Below are 7,807 nucleotides of genomic sequence, written 5' to 3' on the forward strand. Positions count from 1 at the left end.
ATATAATAGAATCACATCCTGACAAACACGATAAGTTGGAAAAATTCTAAGTTGAAATGCACTTAATACGTCTGACTCACCAAACATCATAGTTTAGCTTAGCCTATCATACATGTGCTCAGAACACTGAAAACCCATTTTGTAATGAAGTCTTGACTGACTATCCTATTTAATTTATTGAACAGTGCACTATGAGGTATAGAACTGGTTGTTTACCTTTGTGATTATATGTATTGTTGGGAGCCTTGCCCAGCAATGCAAGAGAATATAGTATTACATATGCTAGCCTGGGAAAAGATCAAAATTCAAAGAAAAGTTTCTATTGAATGTGTATTGCTGTTGAATCTTATTCTCACATCAAAGCACAATAAATCAGGGACCATCTACATTTATCATAAAAGTATTATGAATTAGTACAAAAAGAGCTTTTAGAGGTATGATCTGATCTAGTGGTAATTTTACTGACTATAAGCAAGATTCATTCACTATAGTTCATCACGTAGTGGTTTATCTTACTGTCAAACTTTTGGGAGGATTATGTGTGTGTGTGTGTGTGTGTGTGGGTGGGTGGGTGTGAGTATTTATTTCTTGCTTTCTTGAGAAATACATAGACAGTACCTATTTTAAATATTCCATTAATCATATATATTGCTTATATATGGACACTGTTTTATGCCACAAGTTGAAACCTTTTCCAAATTTAATTCAGAGAGCACTGTTTGAGATAAAGGCAATCTGAGACTACCTGTGGGGTCTTTGGATACCAGGGCTTATAAAATAAATGCAGCTTTGTGTATAAAAAGATCTGGATGACACAGCTTTCATTTGGATCCTTCTTCTCTATGTTCTATTACTGGCCTTGGCCAAATATGAGCTGTCATAGGCATCTTTGCCTCTGAAATGGAAGTCATAAAACAGGCTTGAAGACAAGTAACTCTTGCATATAAAATCACATCCCTAAAGAATTCTGGCATAAATAAAGAAGTTCTTTTGCTTATGTCTTCTGGATCATTTCCTTTTCCCACATTTTATTTTCTAATATTGCAGAAGCAGAAATAGGGCAATGATAGTTAATTTATAGTTTTAGAACAAAAAATTCTGGATTTAAATTCTTATTTCTCTTTATTAGCTATGTAAATTTAGAGGCATCCAAACATCCAACCATTCATCTAAAGATTTCATACACATTCCACTGTGTAGCATTCTCTTATCATGAATAGACTAGTGATAGATTAGTGAAGTATTCAATCAAATGGATGAAACATACAATAAATCATCACCTCATTGTATTGTAAGCTGAAAAGTACAGTAGGCCCTAAGTATTTAGATGGAACTGGTTTTGGGATGCACTTATAGGTAGCCTAATCTTATGAATGTACTAGTCTTGTATATAAATTGACACAGTATTTATATACGCACAACCTTAGCTTTGAGTCATCTCTAGATTAGTTGCATTCCTAGTGGTATGTAAATGTTAAGTAAGGAGTTGTTATAATGTATGGTTTAGAGAATAATAAGAAGAAAAAATATCTGCACATTCAGTATAGACACAACTATGGTAGTCCTAATTATATAGTCCATGTCGGCAACAGCCTAACATTGTTATCCATTGTTGATTAAATCCACAGATGAAGAATTTATGGGTACAGTGAGTCTATGTATTCTAAAATGGAATATGTTCTGCTCTTCCACAATTTCTTTAAGGTTCAGGTTTTACTTAAAATCATGGTAAGCTGCTTCACAGAGACGTATTATAGCCTAAATACTATAACCCTTGATACACAATTTCAACATGACAGACATCAGATTAACTGCTCATTAGATAAGACAACTGTTGATAGCCTACAAGACAAAACAACATTATAATAACTCTCAGCAATTCTACATTTTTACATTTCCTTTCAATTGACACTGCCTTCTATTATTGTAGGCTCTTATAATTTCATATGGCTAACAACCTACCAAGTTCATGCTCTTCCTTGCAATTGTCTTTTGCTAACAAGTTAATCTTCCTCATATAGGTTTCCCTTTTAATGTCTGCAACTGCTCTCTTTTATGGACATTCCCAGGGACAAACTCTTGTACTTGGGCCCCATCTTACCTGCCCAAACATTTTGTTCACAATTTTTCTGCTGTCTCTAATCCAGCCCTTCACACCTAGGCTACATAGTGTATACATTTGTGTGTATGTGTGTTTATGCTCACACAACTGTGTTTTTTTATTTCAACTCCTCAACCTGGCTAGAGTCACTCAAGTAAGTAGAAGTGTGTTTGATGTAAAATAATGTGTGAATCTCTAGAAGCATCTGATTAAAGGTATTCATGCTTCTTTTTTGAATGTAAGAATATATTTTTCTCTTATTTCTAGGAAAGCCTCTTTGAACACAGACTTCTGGGTCCTTATAGCACTTTGTAGGGACAATCAGTATTTCTCTCCTCAAGTTTGGCATTCTAGCAATTCATGAAGGTGTAAAGTGATTGTCACAACAGATTCCAATCATAAACTATCTACTTGTCAAAATCCATGCCCCTGTTTACACATCTACAATCAACTGATTTTCCACTAAGGGATCAAAGTCATACACTGGAGAAAAGGGAGCATGTTAAATAAATGATGTTGACAAAACTGGGTATCCATATGCAGAAGACTAAATCTATAAACCTACGTTTTGCTATATACAAAAATCAACTTAGATGGATCAATGAATCCCCAAAGAACCTGAAACTATGAAACTACTGGAAGAAAACATGGGGAAGTCTTCTTCTTCAAGACATTGGGAATGAAGAATTTATGAATAGTTGAACTCTTTAACACACACACAGAAAATGAAATCTGAAAGCCAATGATACCTGTTCATTTGATTCTGTTTCTACTTCTCAAATTTTTGACTCCTGTGTTTAAACTCCGTACTCCTGCCCTTCTATTCCTGCGTCTCACATGGTTCTGGTGATACTGCAATCTGAATTCAGAACCTCCTGAAAATCCAGAAAGTTCCCCAGGTCTATTGCTGTTTTGGAATAGGCCCATATGACTTAGTCAGTACCTTGAGATTTGTGGTCTCATGGACTGAGGTAATGAAGGAATGGAACCTGGACAGGAACATGTGATTGCTACAATTAACTGAAATATTGTGTCATGAATGGTATCATCTCTGAATTTTGCTGATTTCATCATAGTTTTTTCATGTAGCAAATTTTTGTCTTTATATCTTACAATACACAGATTTAAAGCTTAGTGATCTCTTGGCAGGTAAAGAGCAGAAAAGTTATTTCAAATTAAACTTAGAAACACAAATTTTTACATACAGTTCAGATCAAAATTCTGAAGCCTTTTGCTCTCTTCACCCCTCAGGCTGTTTAACATCACCCTGTCTTACTTTTACATTAATCACGAGGTGAAGTAATAACCCTGCCAGTCACATACTCTGCCTGGGGTTGGGAGAATGACGCTTAAATGCTGATTTCATGATTTATTTGCAATGTCAATTTGAGTAAATTACTAAACCTTCTGTTCTTCCATTTTATTAACATCTGTACATATAATTAAATATAGTATCACCTTCATACATTTGCCTTAGGTATTAAATTAAAACAGGATTTAGCATTTAAAAATGGTCAGTATATAAATTTGGGTTTCATTTTTGTTATTACTAGCTAAAATATATCAACATTTAATTTGCTATTCAACTTTAGTCACTTCAAAATTATGTCATAAAATATTGGTTAATGTTAATTCAGTGATTTTTAGTGAAATAACTTGGCATTACATTGTTTTTAAATACTCATATCACCTTTTAATATACTCTAGCTACATAAAGAGGGAATTTTATATGAGTAAAGAATTTATCTTCTTTTTAACTCTGTGGTCAATTCCTTTCTATGCAGTCTTTTGTATAATAAAGCTAAACACTTTTCCAATTGTAAAACAATCAAGGAAAATACCATGAAACAATAACTACATCGCACAGAGCAGAAGCTCATTGTCATTACATGACTATTTAGTTTCCATGACCAAGGATAACTTATAAACTTTCCCCGGCCTGCCTGAGGGCCACATTTTCATGACATGTCTTCATGAATTTACAATGGAGATTGGGAGCTCAGAATGGTGACATGGAAGAAAACCTGGCCTGACAGGGAAGCAGCATTTAGAAACTCACCTTATCCCCTTCTTCTACCTGGCAGATTTCCTCCTCAGTTGCAGGATTGAGGACAGGGAACTTCTTGCCACCACTGAATTATGCCATTCATTGTTTATGAAGATCTGTAGGAATGTAGAGAATGTAGACAATAAAAACATTTAACTATGCAGCAAATTTTAGAAATTTCTGGAAACTTACATGAAGAATTATGCAATATGCCTAAATGTGTATCTACATACTCTAGAAATATTTTCATTGTTTCTGACATTTTATATATAAACATACACCAATACACATAAGCATGAGTGCACAACACACTAAAAAGTGTAGTGTGTTTAAGTTTCATGAAGGTATCCAGTCATTTCAACACTAAGAAAATGTCACCTGTTGCTAAAACTGTTTTCTTCTTGAAATAGCTGTGAATTTGGGGTAAGCATTGCTCACATTTTCCAGTTGTGATCTGAACGTACACATTTGAGGCTACAGGTGATCAGGTACCACAATTGATCACCTTTCTGATGCTTTATTTTACTGCTTTAAAGCTGGCTTTACAGTGGGATTTAAAAGAAGCTTGCTAGAAAAACTGCCTCTTGTTATGTTTTGTCACTGACGTTTTAAAGTCATTGGAATTCAATGAGATCAGGTACTAAATTTCCTAGTGAGCCTTTCTTAGTGAAAAAACAGAGGGTTCCAGAAACTTTGTTGTTCTGCATACACTGGAAAGGAGCAGAAATATGGCAAAAGCATGAAGTGTCATTTTACAAGTATGGGTTCCAAGTTTTGAGGTCTTAAATTTGTATTTCACTAAGAAATGAATGTTAGAAACTCATTTACTTTTTACAAGATAAAAATTTCTGGTGGAATGAAATTAATAAATACCCATTATAAATAATACATATATAAATAAATACCAATTGAATATGGGGATTAAATTTTATTTGTTTTTTACTTTTTAAAAAAACAAATGCTTTATGAATCTTAAGTTGTTTCCTGTGTTTTTATTTAAAAAATACCATTTTGTGATGAATAAAAATATAATATGTTTTGGTGAAATGCAGGATTTCTTTTATTTTTTCATCCCTTTACTTATCTTACACATTATGGTTAAGCTAAATTATTTATTTAATTTTTATTACAGGTAACTGATGCATACAGTTTTTGTTTGTTTTGTTGTTTGATTTTGTTTGTTTTCGTATTCAGAGAACTCAAGGCCTGTGTCTGCTAGGTAGGCACTTTACCACTTGTGCCATACTCCAAGTCTAGTCTGCTTTAGTTATTTTTGGGATAGATTCTTCTGGTTTGCCTAGGCTGGCCTGCACCACATTCTTTTTCTTTATGCTTCCTACATAACTGGGATGATAGGCACATGCCAACATGCCCAGCTATTTGTTGAGATGGGGGTTTCACTAACTTTTTGTGGGGGCTGCCTTCAAACTATAGTCCCCCTGATCTCTGTCTCCCAAGTAGCTAGAATTATAGGCATGAGACACCACACTTGGCCAATATAGAGAGATTTCAAAGAAGGGTGACTTATGGACTGAGTTTTAAAATGTATTTTCATTCAGGTACTTGTCCTTACTTGATATTAAAGGATGATTTATTGATAGCTAAAACCCCGAGGGACAATGTACTAAACACCATTCCATAATGTTTAAATTCATTAGTATGCTAAATGCAAATTACTTAGTGATTAAAAATTCCAAATGATGGCTACCAGGATTATACATTTTGCACATGAGTACACTATGATATTTGTGATTTGGTATAAAATGGATAAGGACAAGCCTTCTCATTTGCCTCTTCACACCAATACAATTATTCATACAAAAATAGCATCATTCTCTGTATGTTAAAGAGTTCAAAAAACTGCAGTGCTGGTCCAGTTTGAGAGAAAAAGATGTGGGTTAGATTGTTTCTTTCTGTTTTATTTTTCATTTAGGAATCCTGAGATGTGTAAGGAAAGAGACTTAACTATGCGATAGGCCAAGTTGAGAGAAACTCTCAGAACAACAGCAATAGGATCCATTTCCTAATTATCCCTCACTACAGATTTTGAAGTCTGGGTCTGGCTCTTTCTCTTGTTGTTCTAAATATTTATCAGTTAACAATACACATCTGCTCCAAAAACAACAAATTGGCTGGAGAAAAAAATGTGCATGGCTTCTTTCCCAAAATATGCAAAATAATACAAGTCCAATTGAAATTTTATGAAACGGCCTTCAAACTATTATCACATTTAAGTCATCTGATGTTAACACTCATTTTATTTAAAATACAGGAAAATTATATTATTTCATTGTGCTGTTTTTTTCTTTTAAAAAATTCTCACTTGTTTGACCCATTCTAGAGTATTTGCCTCAATTTTCACATAGGCTGGCTGTACTGAAGTTAATAAAACTGCTTACCAAAGTCCACTGACTTCTTCTATGTGAACCTGTCTCACGGAACAGAACTCCTTTCACTTGGAGATATTTCAATACATAAATTTACAAAAAATTGTTTAATATGATTTAGAATACACTATTTGTTCAAGACACTAAACCCAGACCTGCATTTTACTATACTCTTCATAAACTCAAAGCAAAGCAGCACTTAAAAAGTTATACTAACCTTAGTATACTGAATCTTCAAATTGGTGAGTGGGGTAGGTAAGTCTGGCTTTCCAGAGAACTGCATTTCCGATTTGGTTCCTGAAACACAGGTGAAAGTTTCAGCAAATTGGTTCTGATAGGGCACTTGGCTTTACTTTTTCCTTTTTATCTGCTCAGGGTTAAGGTTTATTTGCATATTGGGATATGACTAGAAGAGCAGACTTGGAGCAGAACATAAATGACACTATTTATTTGTTTCAAGGAAGCCTTCGCCTTTAAACTTAGATCCTTAAGAATCCAGCACGCCAGGCTGAAAGTTGCATCTGGAGACAATTCACTATATACAGCTTAATTAATTTACAAAGCTGAAACCTGTGCTCTGGTCACTAAAGATACATTTTTTGTTTTTGTTTGGGTGGGAGTTTGTCTTTGAATGCTTTTTATGCTACTATGTAACTTTCGGTTCTCTGACAAAGTTGGAATCAGTGAATTTGAGAATTAAAAACGAATCTAAAAGGGCATTTGCCCTCAGTCGGAGCTAGGAAGAAGAAGACACTACACAGTTATCCTCAGGGTAGGGATGTTAGTAAATCAATCAATCTCCTCAGGTGGTGCTGGGGGAAGAAGGGCCTTCTATCTATATCCTCCTTCAATTAGCTTTAAAAATTCAATCCATCAGGTGTATCTTCATATCTTCAGTGCTGGCGAAGTAGACCTCGTATGATTTCAGGAGCCCTAACCTCTCTATTTTCTATGTGCAAAAAGAAATGTCAGCAAGACTTTGAGGGAACTCAGAATACACTGCCATACATAGCTACCACAGCACACTATATGGCAATGTCATTTGTGAAAACTCATCTGAAATGAAAGCAACCTTGGGTTTTGGAAGGTGGCTGTATTCATCAGTCATTGCTATAGACAATTGTACAAAGAAAGAATTAAAAGAGCACTCCCAAATAACTTATATTCTTAATTTTTTAAGCTGAGAACATTCATAAAGGACAATTTGAAACTGTACAACTCCCATTTTAAGTACAGTGCTTTATTGTGTTGAACCTCAAGGAAAAGCTAAAA

General features: G+C 34.4%; 1 pseudogene; it reads right to left on the bottom strand.

Moving 5' to 3' along the window:
- LOC109675916 (aldehyde dehydrogenase 1A1-like) overlaps positions 1–6,849 on the bottom strand; it is a 31,018-nt pseudogene extending 24,169 nt beyond the window's left edge.
- Positions 6,850–7,807: the final 958 nt, after the last annotated feature.

Source organism: Castor canadensis, chromosome 13 (assembly GCF_047511655.1).
Source record: "Castor canadensis chromosome 13, mCasCan1.hap1v2, whole genome shotgun sequence".
NCBI lineage: Eukaryota > Metazoa > Chordata > Mammalia > Rodentia > Castoridae > Castor > Castor canadensis.